Source organism: Mizuhopecten yessoensis, unplaced genomic scaffold (assembly GCF_002113885.1).
Source record: "Mizuhopecten yessoensis strain PY_sf001 unplaced genomic scaffold, ASM211388v2 scaffold2411, whole genome shotgun sequence".
NCBI classification, from domain to species: Eukaryota; Metazoa; Mollusca; class Bivalvia; order Pectinida; family Pectinidae; genus Mizuhopecten; species Mizuhopecten yessoensis.
In genome coordinates this window covers 226740-248995 of record NW_018404533.1, presented here as the reverse complement: position 1 = coordinate 248995, position 22256 = coordinate 226740, and the positions used below count along the sequence as shown (strand labels likewise).

Here is a 22256-nt window from a genome sequence, read left to right as displayed (position 1 = left end):
ACTTGTTGGACAGTGTCACGGTGATCCTTAACAGATACATTTGTTGCTTCAAGCTGACAATGCTTCAAAAAAGACTAAACACTGTGTTACCTGTGCGCTTAACACCTGCCTGCAACAGGTGATACCATGTAAAACATTTCACTGACTCAAATGAGATAAAAACGAATAACTGCCGATCTAGCGGGCGATAAAGTCAATCAGATGATGTTGTGACCTCCCTTTGTAGGGCTCTCTAGTGCTTCTTGCTCAACTCCAAATGTCATCAGGTATGTCTGTCTCACAGAGATGGTTATCGTTACTGTTCTGCCTAATGATTTTTCTTTTCTTTTTATATTTCAAAAGAAAACTTAAAGACATTTACAGAAGGTCTGTTTCAATTCGACGCTCGCAGAAAAAATAAAATGCTCTTTTTACCCTTTTTCTCCGCAGCATACTGAAACAGTGATTATTATCAATCAAAGAAAATCTGTTGTATAAATAGCTAATGGCATTGGGCCCCTTAGGGAAGTACAAATATGCCAAAAGTGCACTTTTTGTAATGATCTAAGGGGCAACGTTCTCCATCAATCCTGTTATAGGAGTTCTGACAGTTTGAGGACCGCGAGTGGGGCAGACCTCACAGTCGTAAGTCACATTGGTCTCGTGGCGGCCCCGAGCAGGTGTTTGTTAGACCGACCAACCCGATTATGCATATTATGTCGTCTGTCCAAGCAGCCGAATGTACGTCCAGTATCCGAGCGGTAGCGTATGTCCTGTATCCGAGTATCATGGTGTTTTATAATGATTTCTAACTATGTATTTTGCAATATTGTTGTCAATTATACCAATTTCTACCAAAATGGCCAATAGCGATAGGATGCTTTTGATAGCATAACTCGCAAATGGTCATCAAAAGTGTATCACGGTATACGTATGATTCAATGAAAGTTTTTGAATGTCTCCCGCTATCGGCCATTCTGTAGTTTCTATCCTTAACTCATTCACCCCTGAACTTTCATAATGAACTATTCCAACCTTTGAATTGGAGGAATTCAAATGTGTCTTCAGGGGGGGATGCATTAACCCTTTTACGAAACAATTGTGTAAGTTCTCGAGCATAAAACTGTTAAGTTTTGTAGGAAAAAATCTTCATCTGTTAGTTAATATGTGAATATAAGTACGGCCCTTATTTCATATTTATTTTAATTTAATATATCCTGTCATCTTTTTTCACGATTATTAGCTACATAACAAATGGTGTTTTATGAATGAGCATGTCTAACGGGTTGTAAACACGTCGAGACAGACACATAAACATTTAAAACAAGCGGAAACAGAAAAAGCAAATTACCAGAGGGCAGAGGTCACAGCCAAACATTGTGTAAGTTAGTTTATAAACGTCAGGTGTAAACTCATTGTAAATAAAACATGACGGACCCCGAGATTCCTCCGGGGCCTTAATTTACATGTGAAGTTAATAACCGTCCAGTAATTTGTGTAAAATCCCACAAAAACGTGACAGGTGATTTGTTTTTTTGGTGACTGTAGATGATGTTGCCTTGGTGACAACAATTAGCCAATGAAACGTTAACTTTTTTTAGACACATTAATTGTTTTTTTTGTGTCCTCTCCTTTTTAACCCCATGACTATAATGTTCACTGTATTATCATATCTTCGTAACAAATATATCGAATGTCAAAGAAATGTACTATTCATTTCTGGAAAAAAATAATCTCCTCAAGAGATATAAAAAGTCAAGAAAATAGTATGAAGCTCTTTGATCTTCTCTAATTTGATTCAATATTTATTTAACCAATGTTCTATACGTCACCCTGGTAAAAACCTGCTTCCTAACGAATATTGGCTAGGGAGAATTTCTCTTCGCTCATTCGGCACAGTGTAAGAATAGGAAACCAGAAGTGCTGGGTTCGACCCCAAGCGGAGACAATGAAAAAATAATTACCCCTGTTTCATACATTTAACACAGTTTGACAGGCGTCAAATGTTTAATGTCATATTTCACAAATCCACTATCAGATGAAAACAAAAGAATCGCCATGTGAATATCTATACACGTAAAGCATGTGTGATTTAATACCGCCAAAAGGGGAAATGACAGAGGGTTAACTCCCTTGCTGGAAACTCCTGCATGTGAGATGTATTAGGTACCGATCACTATAAAACACATTATGCTGTCAGCAAGCGTTGTCAGGTAGACCATCAAACGCTGATTGAGTGTCTACAAGTTGTCATTTCAGCAGTTACCTCCCTTAGTGACGCGCCAATGACTGTCACTCAAGTGCAACACACCTAGACTTTCCTATAAATAATTGTTGATTCGCTTCTGAAGTAATCGTCATCTGTGGCGACTATGGCTTTGATTCTGATATCAAAATACGTGTGTTTGCTGTACGTCCTACTAGGTGAGTTTTTATTGTCCCCCACCCCTCGCCCCGGGAATTGAACCACGGTCCATCCTAAGGAGAGCCGGTGATTTAGCGACAGAGCCTGTCCACCCACTATAAAGCGCTCTCGTCTGATTTATGTCTCCGACTTAGGTTGGCTACATGATAAACCTTCCTCTTTGGGCTTCAAACCTGTTATTTATTAAAATTTATTAAAAGATGATTGATATTTGTAAAAGTGTAATAGAAGGAATTATACATTAATTTTATGTTAAAAATACCGATTCATGCAGTTTAAAATAAAATAATTGTAACCGCCAAAATATACACATTTCTTGATAGAAACATTTTAATGACATATATATATATACGGAATTGTGTCATAGAAGCAAGTTCTCTAAACCATGACCTATATTGTAGTAATCTTGTGGAAAGGTCCGACTGCGCGTGCGGTAACTCTTTTTAGATTGTCTTCCAAATTTATTTATTTGATTGTCAAAATTATCAACAAAAGAACCTCTTACTTGTACTGAAATTCACCATTATAAAGATACACAAATTAACATTGATTAACTGTTTTGTTGATATATAAATCTGTCCGTAGGCATAGTCATAACTGAATATGCGCAAATATTTTAAATAAATAAAACCAAGCAAAATATTACAATATCTAAGTCAATCCTTATAATTTAATCTACTATACACAATCCCTGTGGAAATCCACTTTTATTGATGGACTTTTTTCTCTTAGAAATGATTACGCCGCTGTATCAGCCAATCAAAAGATTATCTTTTATTTTGCCCCCGTAAAAGAACCCTCCGACATGTGAGTTTTGTTTTTGTTTGTTTGTTTTGAAAAAATGGACACAAATTGAATTCACAGCAAAATCAGAACAGACATAAACTAAAAAAGGTCATTTACATTAACAGGAACCGTGGAGACACCGAACAAAAAGAACTACGCCGCGCGCTGCTAACCCACCCATAAAAACAAATGAATAAACTCGTGTAGATGCTTACACTAAATTGAGTTATACATGTATGATGGGCAACGACAGTTGCAGCACTCGTACCACAAACTGACCAGTGGTCTGTGTAAGGCCCCCTACTGGTCACTAGTGTATTTGCGGGACAGACATATGGTTGACCAGTAGGAGACAGATTACCGGCAGTAGGGGAGTAATTAGTAATTGGCTTGCTCGTGATAAATCCGTCATGTAGACGTCAGGCAGGGATCAATCATTGTAGCACATTTGTGTCAGTCCAGCGAATCTAAATCCAGTTAGCCTAAAATAATTGTATAAAGTGTATCTGGATACAGCCGTACACAGCCTGTGGCTAACATTATGGTCTTTCAGGAATTTTAACCCCATTTCACTGATTTGTTTGTTAAAATTAGTACTGGTCAATGCAAGTGTCTCAAAAGTGGGGTTTTTTTCTTTTTTTTTTAATATCACAAGTTCTCAATTTTTATCATTATACTTCTATGATATTTCAACAGAATATTTTGTAGCAAATAGGAAAACAGTTATTGAGCACTAACTAGCGTAATTATAACTGCATTGTCAAAAAATAAACACACGTAAAATAATTCTAGGTAATGAAAAACATTTATATAGCCTCCTACATAATTTACAAAATATCTACTTGTCGCATTTATATTTACCATCGTATGGCATTACCACTATATAACAAATTCAGTTGGCATTCATATAGGCTATGAATGCCAAAGACCGATTGTTGACTTCATCATTATTATGACGTCATAATTGTTACGTTGGATACCACTGCCCCTCCCTGGGTGATGGCTGTTCTATTCATTGAACAAGCATACACGATACATACATTATTTGAACTAAATGCTAAATAATAATAATAAGTGTAATTGAATTTTCTATGAGATGAACAGATTCTTAAAAAGGTAAATATAAGTATTGAACCGCTTTCAGTTGGCATTCATAGGCAATATGCATTCCAACTATACAAAGGCAAACCCAACATGAAGCGCTATTGGCTGTGAATGCCAACTGAAAGCAGTTCAATGCTTAAATATACTATACTTTATTTACTAGTCATTCTAAACTTACACAAGCATATACAAAATATATGTAGATTTCTCACAGCGTTGTCTTTCGTGTGCACAAAGTTTCGTTTACAGTAAAAAAAAAAGAGGGAGAGAAATAACAAGTGGATGAATAAATATATTAAACGGAAAACGAGTATAAAAACAAAGAATGGGAGAAAATTAGCTAACTTTGTTGGTTTTATCGTTTCTAACGCAATTAAAGAAAGAAAAAACAATGTTCCCAAGAGAAGAACCTTGCCGTACAACAGAAGTACATGTATAAGTAGCACGATAGACGGCACTTTTAAAAAAAAATGTGTTTATAAATCGGAAAACACTTGTGCATATGTTACTTGTTTTTAACATAAAGGTTATTTGTGGTTGAATATTATTTTAGAATTGGGATACATCAAGGAAATGCAACAGTAGTTCTATGACAACATATAAACAAAAATCAGGTTTGTTGTTGTTTCTGACCGTTTCCTTTTCTTATCAACATACCAAGAAATATGTCACGTGATTTAAATATACAAAGTACTTGTCAATGATGTTTCCATTTTTTGGTGTTCCATTTATTTTATAAATTAATATCGGACAACTAAAATATGTTTGATTCACACGACGCGTCGGACAAAATGACGGGAGGGAATCACAAAACGACCTCGAGCTAAAACCCTCGTGAAATATATCCATATAAGGAAAACCCTCGTGAAATATATCCATATAAGGAAAACCCTCGTGAAATATATCCATATAAGGAAAACCCTCGTGCAAATTGTGACGTCGGATGAACACGTGTATCATTTCTCAGGAACAGGAGGGGGACATAACTATTCGTCAGATTGAATAAAGAAGGGGACATAATTCACTGTCGGGTGTAATAAAGATAAAAGATTTATGACTTCCTTAATCAGCAATAAAGGAAAATCTATTTCCAGGCTGCTCTAACTCAACTTTAATCCATCTGTATGCTCCAATGATTTGTCGAGTCTTGAAAGAAGGTTATGGGTTTAAAAAACCATAATCAGCGAGGTGGCGATCATTATCACAAAGAATTGGAAACATTTCGTCCATAATCTCCAACGAACATTACATTTTTTGGACCATTTTAGCGTTGTTTTAATCCAATTTGTCGGTTGAGTAATTTTTTGAGAAACGCTCATCTAGAAATAGAAATTGTATCGGTAAGAGAGCGATACTGGCACATTCAGTTGCAAACAGAATGGAAACATTTGTGCGATAAAGTTTTCCGCAAACTGCCCTTTTCCTGTTGTCAATCATCACCGCCAGCTGGCGCTGTCAGCAGATTATGACCACTCGTGGTCAGTGAAACATGGACAGAGCACCAATGCCTTGTCAACTTATTAAACTCTAACATAATCATTTGTGACTACATACTGTACTGCAAATAATGTAATTTTTGCGAGCTTGATATATTCACGTAAATGAGTAAGAAGAGTGCGTCGTAGAATTTAATTGTAATATATCCAAGTATTATTGATTAATAGTCTATGCTGCATTAACCAATCCAATCCTCGTTAATATTTCGTTTGAGGTAATATCAAATAAGAAGTTTTCGGGGAATAATTATATTTGTATTCAATATCGGGATTATTTTCAGAAACCCGAGTCACTGAAATATTTAAAATATTTTTCGATTCTTATTCATTCTGTTATTTCAGATGGGCTTACACTATTAAAAAGAAACGCGAGAATATGTGGTTTGCCTCAATGCTTCCGTTTGAAGAAAATGTAAATTTAGCCAAGGGGAATATTTCAATACTATCCGTTCAAAAATAGTAATGTTCATGGAAAAAATTAATGAAATGTGAATATTTTATTGAATGTATCAATTTTCTTATGAAATTTGATAAACACAATGAAAGGATACATGAATTCGTTCTCACAGAAAATAAAACTTAGTAGAAACGATGTGCTTCGGGATACAGCAATTTAACAAGTACATGTGATAAAAAAAGAAGTAAGTTTGGAGGTAATAAATTGAAATAGAGACAAGTAAAAATTGCGAAAAACGGGTTTTGGAATGTAAAGCGTCCGTCATTAGGCAAAGACGAACGAACAATGACACGCGGCTGTTGTCTGGGCCGGGAATTTAGGGGGCCGTTATAGTCTGTTCCCAGGAATTCAGGGGCGGGGCTGGCAGCCGTTAGCGAGTCTGACAAATGTGCTTCTGTAGACGTCACTTAGTTTCGTATAGATTTACAATTAGACGCGATGTTTAAAAGGTCGTTTAGCATGCTGCGAAGTATAAAATGCACATCATTACGAGGTAGTTACGTCGACAGAACACACTATATGCATTTTCCCGCGGCTATAATCCCCAGGGTTATGATATATACACCTTTCTTAAACACTTTGCTATACATTCGGCCCACTATCGCGTTTTTTCGCGAGTGAGTATATCGCGAATTAAATTACAGCGAAGGTTGTTTGTAAGGGGTTCTAATTTTCGTGATTTTTGCGGTAACAATTTTTCTGTGAAAAAAATACATCCTGCGAAATAGATTGAACATTTTATCCATCTTTAAATTAGCATTCTGTGCTATTGTCAGTAGAAGTAAAATCCGCGACAATTTTATTCAGAAATAAGTTTGTAAGTTGTTTTTTGCTTTATTTCATGAATTAATTTCCTCACGGATAGGTTATTTGACGTATAATATGATTGTTCAGATAAGTGTATTAACAATCTTTCCCCCGAGGAACTGTATACATATTTTTTAAAGTAATATCACTTTCCTATCCTATAGTGTCGGTCAACATTTAGTGTCATTTCCTGGCAAAATCCATCACTGTTGCTTTTAGTAAAATAAGTTCATCACCGGACCATATCTTCAGAAGCATTTATGATCAAAACGACAACTCGCGCCGTTACTAAGAACTCTTCAATCAGTGAGATAAGAAAGACCTTTCAAAATGCGCTGTCCCACCAGAATTGAAGATGAAACTCTCACCGACTTTCTGAACGACACGTAAAGCTCCGCTAACGTCCTCGTATCTGTCTTATTGATACGCACAGTTGGGACTCTGGTGTTAGAAAACAACTTTAGTATAAATCTGATAAATTGTAAATCTACATTAAAACATAAACGCTTTCCGGCTATCAGTTATGTTTGCCGGCAGTTGGCAGGCAGGGATTGACTCGTCTCAAACGAATATCTCCTTGTTTACTTTATTGAACTATACAGGACTGCTTTCAGTAGATTTCAGAATGATTTGTAATTCCTATCACACAGATTAAAATTTACAAACCAAACATTTTTTCTCTGAAAAAACATCGGCGAACTCTCCTACCTTATACGCATGCGCATGCGCAAAACATGTGTATTACACACTCTCATATTATTACACTTTTAATCTTTTCTGACCGCACTTGGTGAACTGCAGTTCGAAAACAATATTTCTTAAGTGCACAAAAGCAACAGTTCGGGAGTATCTTGTCGTCTGATGTTCTAACTGTGAAGTCATTTCAATGTAATACGTGACGTCATTTAATTGTCATTTTGGTCAGTGGAAGGATATCTTTAGCAAAAACAAAGTCATGACGAGTGGTTAACAATTTGGCCTTCCACGCAGGCGGCCGGGGTTCGATCCCCGAAGTCGTCGCACGCATGGAATTTCAGAGAAAGTGTTTTTCTCCTGCCCACACAACTCCAACAACCCAGGTGGAATATAAAATGGTCTGGGGTGGATGTTGCGGTATCCTCGATGTAGCATTCAAGTGAGGTGGCACTATAAAAGATGCCGTTGGAAGCACGGTTCCACTACAAACAGAACACAATACATCTCAAGCACACACGCAGGCATACACGCATACGGATATATTAGCCAGGTGGCATAGGACTAGTAGTTAGCGCCTGGTAAGTCAGCTCCTGCGAATTCCTCAAAAATGTATATCCTAATTGTATTAATTGTATATCTATGTACTGTAAAGCGCTTTAGAGTGGCTTATTTTAGCTAGATAGGGCGCTATATCAAATGTGGTATATTACTATTAGTATTATGACGTCACAGACATAAACACAACTTTAACAAGTTTGCTCTTTTATTTAATGCAAGGGTATACCATTTTTTCCTGTCTTTTAAAAAATTTGCTTCTGGGCATTTTTACCTGATTCACAAATCCTATTAAATATGTATATTTGCATTCGCAGAGCCCCAAATACACGTTTATTGAGTTTATCTATAAATATAGTAACTGCGCGGTCGGTGTCGATTTTAACAGAATTCCACGGGTGGTGGGGTTGAAATATAGTGTCAATTGGCTTATATGGGATGGGACACCCTTACATTCTACAAACACGATTAGAATGTTCAAAATCCCCCAATAGACTCTAACTCTATCCATATTCTATGACTTCATTATTAAATTGCGTTAGATTATGACGTCATAATGACGATGACGTCATAATCGACCATTCACATACACAACGTCGGGACGATTCGTTCTCTACATTGGCATTGCGTTGGTGGAGAACATATGTATCCTCTCTATGTTGGCGTGTGTTGCCGTATCAAGCAATAACCCGGTGTATAATATGTCTGTTTCAGAGACATCCACCGATAAAAATACGTCACTAAACTCACCGAACAATTACGTGTATCTTGGGATTGCTATTTATGACGCCGTATTTTGTATACACCTGGGGACGCGCACAGAACGACTTCTTTGCTAATTGCTTTAAATCTAATACATTGGATCGCGGGGAATTCTATGAAGTGCAAATCATGTTTTATTTTCGTGCATAAATAACATTTCTACAGAAACTTTCACGTGAATTACGGGGTGATTAGGAAACACAGTAATACCGCTAAGTTGTAAATAAACATTAAGCAGGTCATTTCCTACGTGTACTGCCGTTCTCTGAAACCAGTTACAAGCTACACTCACGTTCCAGTTGATGGGTCGTTGTCATTACATCAAAAACACCGCCATCTGTATCCCCGAAGGGAGACAACCGATGATTGCATTGCCGTTGATTTCCTGGTCGGGTATAACGATCTTTGGTCAACCCTATCAATTTAGCTGAATAGACGTTTATATCTCAGGAATCCCGGAATATACGCATTTAGTTTGTCTATAATGAATCAGGGATTTCTTAAATAGTCAATCTTTCTATTAATCTAATTTTCCGCGACACTGCACTGTGAAATACGGAACCAAGGAGATCTATCATACAAATCCTGCTGAGATGTGAAATACGAAACTAAGGAGATCCATCATACAAGTTCTACTGAGATGTAAAATACGAAACTAAGGATATATATCATACAAATCCTGCTGAGATTTGGAATACGAAACTAAGTAGTTCTCTCGCACTAGTCCGGCTGAGATGTTTCAGGGGAGATAATTCTACGGATTTCGTGAATGCAAATACTTCGAAACTAAGGGGATCTAGGATACTAGTCCTGCTGAGATGTGGAACACAATACAAAGGAGTTTTCTCATTCAAGTCCAGTTAAGTTTAATATGGGAGATAATTTTAAGGATTTCATAAAGGAACAAAATGTATCAATATTTCAAAAACTTCTCCGGGTAGACATATTAGAGGCGCTTCGTTCATTCCAAATATTAAATTATATTTATGTGAACTGCTAGATGTTATTGGACTGATGTTTTCACGCTAATTTAAGAAAATAAAACGCAAAAAAATATCAATAAAGTTCGTAAATGTTTCCGTAAAAGACCACAGATACTGGCAATTTTGTAAATGTCTTCCCGGGCGAAACAATTTGGACCACCGTATAAGCCTCATCATAACTGGTAAGAAAAAAAGCCTGTCAATTTTAGTGCCAGACTTTCTTCAATGTAAGACCACCAAATAGGTATTAATACCTACATACCATTTTATAATGAGGCCACCAAGTGAGTAGGGTTGTGACATTTTTTTATACAAACATTCCGAAGGTTATCCATTAAGAAGGCAATGTACGAGGAATGTCTTCGCACTTTTATCCCGTTGAGGCTGTTCTATAGCCTCTGGGTTACTTCGTATTGTGGAGTAAACGACGGTAATTAATCATTATTCCTTTCTAGATCCTGTTTAATCTAGCTTCGTTAGATTAACGGGGCGTTATGTCAAAAATTTTATATTAAAATTTTTGAATAAAATTATGTAGCGACACGAGTATTTCTGAGTATATTTTTTAAGGGTGATAATTTAAATTCCGGGACATGTATATTTCGTGTCCGTTTTAATAAATATGGAAATATTACTGATTAAAAATTTATCCGAATTTGTCACTTAGGTAACGATGCTTTTTACAACTCAGTCCTGATAAATAAACAAAAAGAAAAGGAATAAAACGCTCCATTCTCAATTTTTTAAGGGGCCTCCTGCAGGGGAGACAACTCTCGACTTTAAAAGAGCTTAATGAACACACATATGGTTTTGGTATGTGGAAGACTAGTATCTGTCAAGGAACAGACAATTGATTTTATTACACAACTGAAATGTAAGAGCTTTAGCAGACAAAAAATCCACATGCCATGCAAAAAAGGAAAAATTGTATCATGGTTTTTCCCAGCCACTGTCAATAAAACTAGAGTTATCCCCAATGGAAGTCCTTCAATTAAAGATTTCCGGAAGCCATTTTGTTGTTTTGTTATTATAAATTGATTAAAATTGAATAATGAAAACAATAATTATTTGTATTTGTTTTCATGAAATATTTGTTAACATTTTAATTACCCTCGAGTGAGGAAGATATGAAGAACGTTTCTCTCTGGAGAAATCATTTTCTAGGATGTTGAAAAGCAGCTCCTGAAAATAGTGCATCACGCAAGGCCTTGTAGTGATACACATTGCCTAAGGAAGTTGTAAAGTTATCTTCAGCAGAAAATCACGAAAAAAAGAACCAGAAATGTTCAATAAAACAATTGGAAACCAGGTGACCTTGGCCTTTGACCTTTGCGTGTGGGTCACCATGCAATTGGTTCAAAACATACTGTCTTGCAGTGACACATTGTAACAAAAAAGGCCGATTTTTAGCTAACTAGATGATCAACACTTCGTAAATAATATCTTACCGCGTCTCGAAATTATTGCTCAAATGGTTTGGTTTGGTTTGGTTTAATTTTGTTTAGCGTCCTATTAACAGTCATTTATGGACGTGCCTCCATGTGTGTAGCGTATGCGTGTTTGCGTGTGTGTATGCAGGAGACAGAGTATGTTGGTGTGTAAATGTAAATGAATATATGAGCATCATACAAGCATAGCTTTTATATTATATAAAGCACAAAATAAAAGACAACAAAGACAAAAAAAAAAAAAAAAAAAAAAAAAAAAAAAAAAAAAAAAAAAAAAAAAAAAAAAAAAAAAAAAAAAAAAAAAAAAAAAAAAAAAAAAAAAAAAAAAAAAAAAAAAAAAAAAAAAAAAAAAAAAAAAAAAAAAAAAAAAAAAAAAAAAAAAAAAAAAAAAAAAAAAAAAAAAAAAAAAAAAAAAAAAAAAAAAAAAAAAAAAAAAAAAAAAAAAAAAAAAAAAAAAAAAAAAAAAAAAAAAAAAAAAAAAAAAAAAAAAAAAAAAAAAAAAAAAAAAAAAAAAAAAAAAAAAAAAAAAAAAAAAAGATAGAAAGAACAAAAATAAAGAAAAAATATTGAAAACAGAAGAGTAAGGGATAGACAAATGTGTCATATCTTCGGTCTGGAGTCACTTTCTCGGGACAGCGATACACATATTTCCGAAATCAATTAACCACTTTTCACTTCATTTTCTCAAACCCATATCACGCCAGAACATACGTAACGAACAAAACGTGTTTATACTTTGATATGACACGTTGAACAATGTAAACCTCTCTCATACTGTAATGAGTGTACTCAGCTGGTATTCAATAATATTCTGACATAGAAACGAAGTTAGTTACAGCCAATGCAATTACGAGGTTTTAATCACATGCTGGGGAGGGGAGCTAGTAAGACAATAATGTCAATAACGAGTGTTGAGACTTCCGAACGATTTCAGGTTTCAGGTAGAAAACCAAATGCTTACCTTTCTATTCGGAATTATGCTTCAATCCAGACACCAACTGAAATGGAAAATGTCGAAAATAGTATGAACGAGTAAGAATATATTCATGATTCAATAAAAGTCTTAAAAAAACCTTCTTGTTTATGTCATACAAACTCATCTTTGGTCTCAGATATATCTAAAGCAAATCATTTTAAATATGATTAGATTTTGTGTCCGTGGAATCTTTTCAAGGGAAACAATTCAATAATTCATCTTATAGGTAGCGTGCCTCTAAATGCATGAGCTATTATTTTGACTACATAATATAAATGCCAGTGGGATGCGTCTAGCTCTGCTGATCATGATACGGTACAGCTTTCTGGAAAATCAAATTCCAAAAATTTGTGATTCAAGAAAATTAAATTTAGCAATGAAGGAACGTGCTAGGATTTCCAAAATTGGAATCTATAACGGGGCTGGGATCAATGAAGATGGCGAAGGCGCCTTAGTGAATATTGTAGAGATTCGATAAAGCAGGTCGAACAGCCATGCCGAGTACATTTTGTCAAAAAGATTTCAGTTTACAGCATTCCCTGTAGCGGTTACAGGATAACTTGTAGGATTTCATCCCCTGTAATGGCGACGCGAAAGTTTACCATTCCCTGAATAGATGACATCAGTGCTTACAGCAAGTGTTATTACTGTATCAACATCTTCTTTAGTGGTTACAGCAGTTCCTGTAACGGCTGTATCATCCCAGTAAAGCTCATGGGTACACTTTTAGCAATCACATCTTTAACAGTGGTAAAACCTTCCATAATCATACTTTTTCTAAATTGGTTAAACCTCCCCCGTAGCGGTCATATTTCTCTTTTAGCGGTTTTACTTCCCCTTGAGCGGTACCGGCAGTACCTGTTGTGGTAACACATGTAGCGGCCATATTGTTAATTTAGCTGTAAAACATTCCCTGTAGCGGTCCTACTTTTTATCTAGTGGTCATACCTTCTCTATTGTCGTCATACTTTTCATTTAGCGGTTAACCGTCACTGTAGCGGTCATATTGTTGATTTAACGGTTATTCTTTTCATTTAGCTGTCACATTTTTTCATTAAGCGGTTAAACCTTCTCTGTAGCGGTCATACCTTTTCGTTTAGCGGTTATACATTCCATGTAGCTGTCATGGTTTTCATTTAGCGGTTAAACCTTCTCTGTAGCGGTCATATTTTTCATTTAGAATCATTATCGCTTGAGCATGCGTCAAACCCCATAGCGGTTCCATCATTTCCTTAAGTCGGTATGCTACTGCATACCATGCAGTTATAAAATACAAATCGTCGAATCCTCATGACAAAGAAAACATTTCACACTGTGAAATGCAAAATGCAAGTTACAATACTTCATTCAAACGCAGCGGGGATGTTGAAAATGAGTTGAAGCGAACGCTGCAGTTTTAAAATAACAATGTAATTGCATGGCAGGGGGTCTTACTTTTAACCACTTTAAACATTTTGCCTCGGGAAATGAACTGTTCACTGCCATAAACAATGCATTGTAGATGTTACTGAAATGTTATCGTTTTTTGGAATTCAACCAAATTTAGTTTCATTTTTTTTTCTCTTAAGATTAATTTATTCAAGGATTGTTCTATATGCGTTTGGCCTCATGCCTACACATGGCTTTCCGAAAATCAATGAATAACATTTTTACCGTGGCAGTAACCAGTTTTAGACTGCCATAACTTCGTAAGGTAAATTGTCTCTGAAGCCGTTCGATCTATTCCTACATAGGTTAATTGTACGTGGGGCTACGTCCCCTGAAGGTACAAGCCACCGGGCCGTACATCACTCACTCTGCAGGCCGTTTATGGGGCCACGGTCCCTAAAGTACCTACAAAGGACAACTGCAGGGGCGCCCTCTATATTCGGCAAACCATTTGTACACAAAAAAGAGGTCTATATTTAGAACGTGTTGAATAAGTGCAGTGTTAGCACAAAAGGCTCAAAGGACATGTAGCATTTGTTTAAGCTGAAAAAGGCAAAACAACAACCGAGGAATAAGGTATTCATCATTACACAACACTATGCACCTTCGTGAAAAAGAAAAAAAAGGTACAAAGGGCCTGTAAGAACATCACATAACGGGGGAGGCTCAAACTACATGTAATACCCATCGATAAAAAGAAAAGGTTCAAAGGGCTTGTGACACCCGTTACAGAGAGGATATACCACTAATCAGAGAACTGAAAGATGTAAAGGACCTGTAATGCGAGAAAGACTCAATAAACTTGCAGTACCCGTCATAAAACAGAAAAGGTTCAAAGGGCTTGTGAGGCTTTCAGATAACCCAAAAAGCTCAATAGACCTGTATAAAAGGTATTGTAAGAATGTCAAAAATGTTCTATAGACATAAATTAACAAGCACGAACAGAAAAAGGTTTAAAGGGCTTGTTGGATCGTCATGAGGCGGGAAGGCTCAATAGAGCTTTATAATCCTTCATAGAAATCAATTTTTTTAAATAACCTCTACTCGTTGCAGACACAGAGAGATGTTCAGTAGCCCAGATTGGACAAATCTTCCAGGAAAGAAATGGCCTATTTAAGATTTGAGATCTGATGTAGAGACAACAAAAATAGGATGTGCGTGAATTTCCCGTCACATCTAAGTTGGCCTGTATCATGCGTCGCAGGTTGATATGTAGATATGTAACTGGAAATACTATACCGGTTACCGCACGCAGCACGATATAACACTTTATTTCAATATATTAAATACATTAAATATAGATAAAGTTGTATGTTAGTTGATAGGGCTTTCATTAGTTTAGCTTATTATGTATGTATGCAGTGGTGTTTTATTCCGCCTATAGGAAAAGCTTGAAAACCCGTCCACAATCTTCATTGCTTCAACAGTGGCTGGGGGAGTTTTGCATAGAATACAACCGAACCGAATCTGTCACACAAATACTTCAAAGTCGATTCACCGGATCAACATCGTAACTGTTAACAAAAGTTTTAATCTAAATTAAAAATTCTCTATATATATTGCCTGGTGTCGATCAACTATAACATAAGATTATCGGAACTTTCCTCTCATAGAGGTAGAAATATATTTGACTCAATAAATGATACTTAAATCTGTTCCTGATATTAGGGGGCCAGTATTTTTCTGGTGTGTCAGAAACCAGACACACGACTGCATTGGAACTCTCCAATCAAAGAGGTAGAGAATTGATCTGTTGTTGCAATTGGCGCCAGGAAGATTCATATTTTAGTCGGTGAATCGAAATATGTTCAGCAAGTCTTCCTAAACCTTTCTGATTAAAACGTGTGTTTGTCGCGGAAATAGTGTAACACCCGAGCCTTAGGCGATGTAGATTGGTGTTTGTGTGGATGTTTCCACTTAGAGCGCGTGCCGAGGGTGGTCCCGGAAGGTTGCCCAATGGCTACTAAACATGTAACCTGTTTCTCTGACAAAGAACATACGTGTAGGATGTACTCACTTAATTGGACAGAACTTTAATGATCTTCACATCCGACCATTACCTCAGACACCAGATTTCAAAAACATTTGATACATCCGAACCCTGTACCACCTTCTGACTGTGTAACTGTACTCGTAGACAAAAACACATGTTTATTTATTATTATCGAGACCTCGTGACCAGTAGAACACGAGGAACTTGTGAAAATGTTTAAATTGCGACCCTAAAATTCTCAATAAACATATTATATAGTATTAAACTTCTGGTTTGATCGATGTTTGGTGATGCGGTGTTCCATGGTGACGCTTAGCACATAATAATGTGACGTTAAGCACACAATAGCGTGACGTAAAGCACACAATACTGTGACGTTAAGCACACAATGCTGTGACGTTAAGTACACAATACGGTGACGTTAAACACCCATTACTGTGACGTTAAGCACACAATACTGTGACGTTAAACACACACTACTGCGACGTTAAGCACACAATGCTGTTACGTTAAGCACACAATACTGTGACGTTACGGTAACGTTAAGCACCCACTACTGTGACGTTAAGCACACAATACTGTAACGTTAGGCACCCACTACCGTGAGGTTAAGCACACAATACTGCGACGTTAAGCACACAATTCTGTAACGGAGTGTCTTGTTTCCCATTAGACGGGCAATGTGGTCTGTCCGGAATTACGGCTTGTGTTATTACTGGTATCCGTCGCTCTAGTTCCTATTCTCACATCATAGGTGGCCTAATTTATTTGTTCTTGGTGATGCACTTTTTTTTCTGGGCCAATTTATTCTGCCCCTTTGTATTTTTTTCATCCATATGGTTTTTACTGCTCTACGGTAAATCATAACATATTTCCTCTTGCTTCTTTCCATTAAAATAAAAACGAAATCTCATCAGCAGAAACAGATAATCTAATATATTACGGCAAGTATCACATAAAGCTCGTCGTCTGTAGCGATCGCCACGACACATAGACACTGTCATTTATTTTCTCCACGTAAAAACAGATTTCCATCTTGATAACGTGTTTTCTTCTTTCTCTATTAGATATTTCTACGCAACGTATACATCAATTTTCATAAATGTTAGGTAGGATTATCTGTCTCAAAACTATTTCTCTCCAAAAGGCTTTCGCTCATTTATACATTTCGAAGTGAATCCTGGCGAAGAGTAGAAAACAGACCGTCATACAACCCAGTCTAAGATATTTTATCTGTAGTCATCTTTCTTGTAGATGAATTTGCTAGGTCAATCTACTTTTCCATGTAGGTTTTATTGGTCCGTATATCTCAGACAGACGTTTGACTGGCCACTCTACTTCCCATAGACGTTTGACTGGTCGATATCTTACAAAGACGTTTGAACGATCCGTATATCTCAAACAGACGTTTGACTGGCCAATCTACTTCCCATAGACGTTTGACTGGTCCATATCTTGCAAAGACGTCTGGTTGATCCGTTTCCGAGACAGACGCTTGATTGGACCATCTACGTCCCATAGACGCTTGTCTAATCTGTCTTTTTTTATAAACAGATTTGACCGATTTTCTGTTTAATAAAGACGCTTGACTGGACTGATCCATGTATTTCAAAAATATACCTAACTGATCCATTTAACAAAGACGTTTTACATATCCATTTATTTTATTCGTACATACACCCGCATAAATGTTCTCAAAAAAGTAACAGAATTATGATTATCAAACACATTTGTGGATATAAGATTATTAAAAATAACCGTTCGATATCCATTCCGATTTTTTTTATTGTTTCTTCTGTGAATTTAAATATTTTGCAAATAGGTCCCTATAGAACAATCAAGCAAATAAATGTTCAAAAATAGATATGATTTACATATCTAGATCAGGGTCATACACTTACAACAACAAAAATAAAATCTTTGTAGGTCTCATGTATGACTGTGTAGCTGTGCCTTTGTAGGGATTTCCATAGAAACTGTATGATTTTAATCACGAGGAAAACATGGCCGACCTCGTGACCTTTACACGGTTTCTGTGTGTTACAACAAACGCTATTTCTCCACAGAAACACATCGGTTACCCAACCAGGGAGGAAGGCGGGATATTCACACCAAATCTCGCTATAAATGTTGGGAAACATTAGCAGGCACCTGTTGGTGTAGTCCGCCTGTTCCTCCAACATGTCATAAATGTCCCCCATAAATGCCCGGATTTAACTCGAGCCTCGCAACCAGATGCAGATATGTCAAAAGGTCATAGGTCTCCGTGGTTATACGAAGATAGTTGGCACCAAACCCTGCTCCCCGTCAGACGTCCAGGAAACAGTTGTCATTTTATATTCTTGTCTGGATAGCTATTATACAAGACCCCGAGTCATTCCAGAAACACGGGAATTACAACATGTTGGAACAATCAACAATCATATCTTTGTCCTGGAGGGTCTGAAACAGAGCAAAGACACGGTTGGACATGTTGTATGGGAGTCTTGTGTAATCTAACGAGATAAAAAAATAAAGATAAATCCCAAACATTCCATCAGTCAGATTGAATCTGGAAGTTTATTTTACGAACGACGGGCCTATCAAACCTTTTTGGGAAAATGTCTATCTGAAGTATGCGGATCAATCAAATGTCCATGCAAGATAGACAGACAAATAAAACGTCTTCGAGAAGTGGATGGATCAATCAAACATATATATGATATAGATGGTTTCAGACTAAACATGGGTGACTTGATTATCTACCGCTATTTTTTGTACTCTCCGCAAGGCTTCGCTGTGCAATGTATGGATGAACGAAGCCGTGTGTGGAGAGAAACGCGACTATGGCAGGTAAATCTTGTCAAACATTTATGAAAAATGACGTTTCGATTGTGACGCGCTTGAATACAAGTAAATAAGCAATGTTTGAATCAATATTACTCATCTATGAGCGGTCATACCTGCCCTGTATCGGTCATCTTTGAACGCCAATTTAACAATTTCATACAATTTGACCGTAAATCAACGTAATTGTCAACAATTGTCAAGCCTTCACGTCGAGGTAAATATTCAGTATTACGGGACTATTAACCGTAATTTTCATGTCTAAGTTTACTATATAGTTAACTGGTTTATAAGCGGATATGTATCAAACCGGCAAAACAACTTTGGCCAGCGGACAGGATATTTCCACCTAAGTGGAGTGTTAACACCTTCCAAGATGTTAGCTCTTTATTCTCCATCAGAGGAAATAAAACTCGAGCGACCAGGCAGCCACGAGCCAAGCACAATTTATAACATAAGCTATGACCCCATTTACATGCAGTAAGTATCTACATTACATCTAAGAGCGGGGCGTTTGGCAGTCGAGGTTTGGCAAGAAGGTAAAACAATAGTAATGTAACAAAGCGAATGATGAAATGTTGGAGGACGAAACGTGAGCGATGGATTGTAAAGAAAACAACGGGGCAGTTAAAACGGTATGGAAAACAACGGGGCAGTAAAAACGGTATGGAACACAACGGGGCAGTAAAAACGGTATGGAAAAAAAGAGGCAGTAAAAACGGTATGGAAAACAATGGGGCAGTAAAAACGGTATGGAAAACAACGGGACAGTAAAAACGGTATGGGAAACAACGGGGCAGTAAAACGGTATGGAAAACAAAGGGGCAGTATAACGGTATGGGAAACAAAGGGGCAGTATAACGGTATGGGAAACAAAGGGGCAGTAAAACGGTATGGGAAACAAAGGGGCAGTAAAACGGTATGGAAAACAACAACGGGGCAGTATAACGGTATGGGAAACAAAGGGGCAGTAAAACGGTATGGGAAACAAAGGGGCAGTAAAACGGTATGGGAAACAAAGGGGAGGTGGAAAAAGGTATGGAAAACAAGAGGAGACAGTGAAGAAGGTATTGGTTTTCAACACCTGAGACATAAAAATACTTAAGTAACAAGTACTTGCAGTACCCCTATATACCAACTACATAACCCCCTTGCAGTACCCCTAAATGTCAACTACATTACCCCCTTGCAGTACCCCTAAATGTCAACTCCATTACCCCTTGCAGTGCTCCTAAATGTCAAATACATTACCCCCTTGCAGTACCCCTAAATGTCAACTACATTACCCCTTGCAGTGCTCCTAAATGTCAAATACATTACCCCCTTGCAGTACCCCTATATGTCAACTACATTACCCCTTGCAGGGGCCTTAAATGTCAACTACATTACCACCTTGCAGTACCCCTAAATGTCAACTCCATTACCCCTTGCAGTGCTCCTAAATTTCAAATACATTACCCCCTTGCAGTACCCCTATATGTCAACTACATTACCCCTTGCAGGGGCCTTAAATGTCAACTACATTACCACCTTGCAGTACCCCTAAATGTCAACTCCATTACCCCTTGCAGTGCTCCTAAATGTCAAATACATTACCCCCTTGCAGTGCTCCTGAATGTCAATTACATTACCCCCTTGCAGTACCCCTAAATGTCAACTACATTACCCCCTTTCAGTACCCCTAAATGTCAACTACATTACCCCTTGCAGTGCTCCTAAATGTCAACTACATTACCCCCTTGCAGTACCCCTAAATTCAACTACATTACCCCTTGCAGTACCCCTAAATGTCAACTACATTACCCCCTTGCAGTACCCCTAAATGTCAACTACATTACCCCTTGCAGTGCTCCTGAATGTCAATTACATAACATCCTTGCAGTACCCCTGAATGTCAATTACATTACATCCTTGCAGACCCCCCTACAGTCTACCTCACTGAACCCCTTGTATCTACCCTTTAACTGTCCGCTACAGTACCCTCCTGGAACCGAACTACAATTCTGCCCTTTCCAAGCCCCAACCATGCATTTTTGTAGATCCCTTTACAGTTTCTATGCAATTCAACCCCAAAGTGTCCCCTACAGAGCCCCATCTATTGCATATTCTAATAATGGCCATTTCCTACCCCTAACCATCTAAATTGTCGCAGTGCCAACTCGCCCCATCACAGCGTTGAGTTAACAGGTCACTCAAATTCTAACAAAAGTTTATGGTATAATGGCGACTTGAAGCTGTTAACCCAGGCAACATCTTCTGTGTAGTGTTTGATACAGATAGGGCCATTAATCTTCTAATAGAACTCTTGCTTGCACAATGTACTTATGTCTTTTTATTCAAAGGAACGATATCTCTTATTCTCGAACTATTCAGTTCATTGCGTGGAATCTGATTGAAGATTATTGTAAGCAATAATTTGTTGTGGCCTCAGAAAACAGAATCATTTTGTCATGGATAATTGGTCGAGCACTAGGCCGATAGCAGACACGCGCGCCTAGCTAGCTTATCTATCATAACAATGGCGAACCTGCTATAAAAATTGCTGTCGTAAGTGCCCACAGCAACCTTGAATAGCAGAGCTAGCCTCCAGAAAAACAGGAAATCTTCCATTACGGAGATAAGAGAATAAATGATCAATTGATTTAATTAAAGTATATATTATATTTGCCATGTGTTTGATTGCAAGGCGTCTGACTGGAGTATATTTTGTCCCAACACAAACTGCATTGTCCATTATTACGTCTCCTGAAAGTCGCTTATCTATTTCCTATTGTAGATATTCTTCCCTGCCAACCACCCCCTGAGGCATTTCTAACGTAAGCGATATTGTGTCCCAATATCTCATAACAACCATTCAACTCTATTATTGTTACAGAAATTGTCTTCCCAATAAACAACCGATCACTCATTTCAGTTCTGTTAAAGATTGTCATCTAATTAACCAGTCGACCAAACAACCAATCATCTTCTGTGAAATAGATTGTCTTTCTCCAACCAACCAATCATCGTCTGTTAAAGATTTTGTCTTTCTTCCAACCAACTAATCATCTTCTGTTAAAGAGTTTGTCTTTCTCCAACCAACCAATCATCTTCTTTTAAATATTTTGTCTTTCTCCAACCAACCAATCAGCTTCTTTTAAAACGGTTACTTTTCTCCAACCAACCAGCCAATCATCTTTTAAAGTGTCCGTCTTTCTTCCAACCTGCCAATCATCTTCAGTTAAAGTGTTTGTCTTTCTCCAAACAACCAATCGTCTTCTTTTAAAACGGTTGCTTTTCTCCAACCAACCAATCATCTTCTTTTAAAATGTTTGCTTTTCTCCAACCAACCAATCATCTTCTTTTAAAATGTTTGCTTTTCTCCAACCAACCAATCATCTTCTGTTAAAGTGTTTGTCTTTCTCCAACCAATTAATCAGCTTCTGTTAAAGTGTTTGTCTTTCTCCAACCAACCAATCGTCTTCTTTTTAAACGGTTGCTTTTCTCCAACCAACCAATCATCTTCTTTTAAAATGTTTGCTTTTTTCCAACCAAC

At 37.2% G+C, this 22256-nt stretch overlaps 1 long non-coding RNA gene across 1 annotated transcript in view; it reads right to left on the bottom strand.

The window, feature by feature from the left end:
* LOC110445914 overlaps nt 1–22256 on the bottom strand; it is a 74376-nt gene that overhangs the window by 13462 nt on the left and 38658 nt on the right. Inside the window, exon 3 of the long non-coding RNA XR_002462408.1 lies at nt 12460–12496. This is a non-coding gene — a long non-coding RNA (uncharacterized LOC110445914). The remainder of the gene's footprint in view (nt 1–12459; nt 12497–22256) is intronic.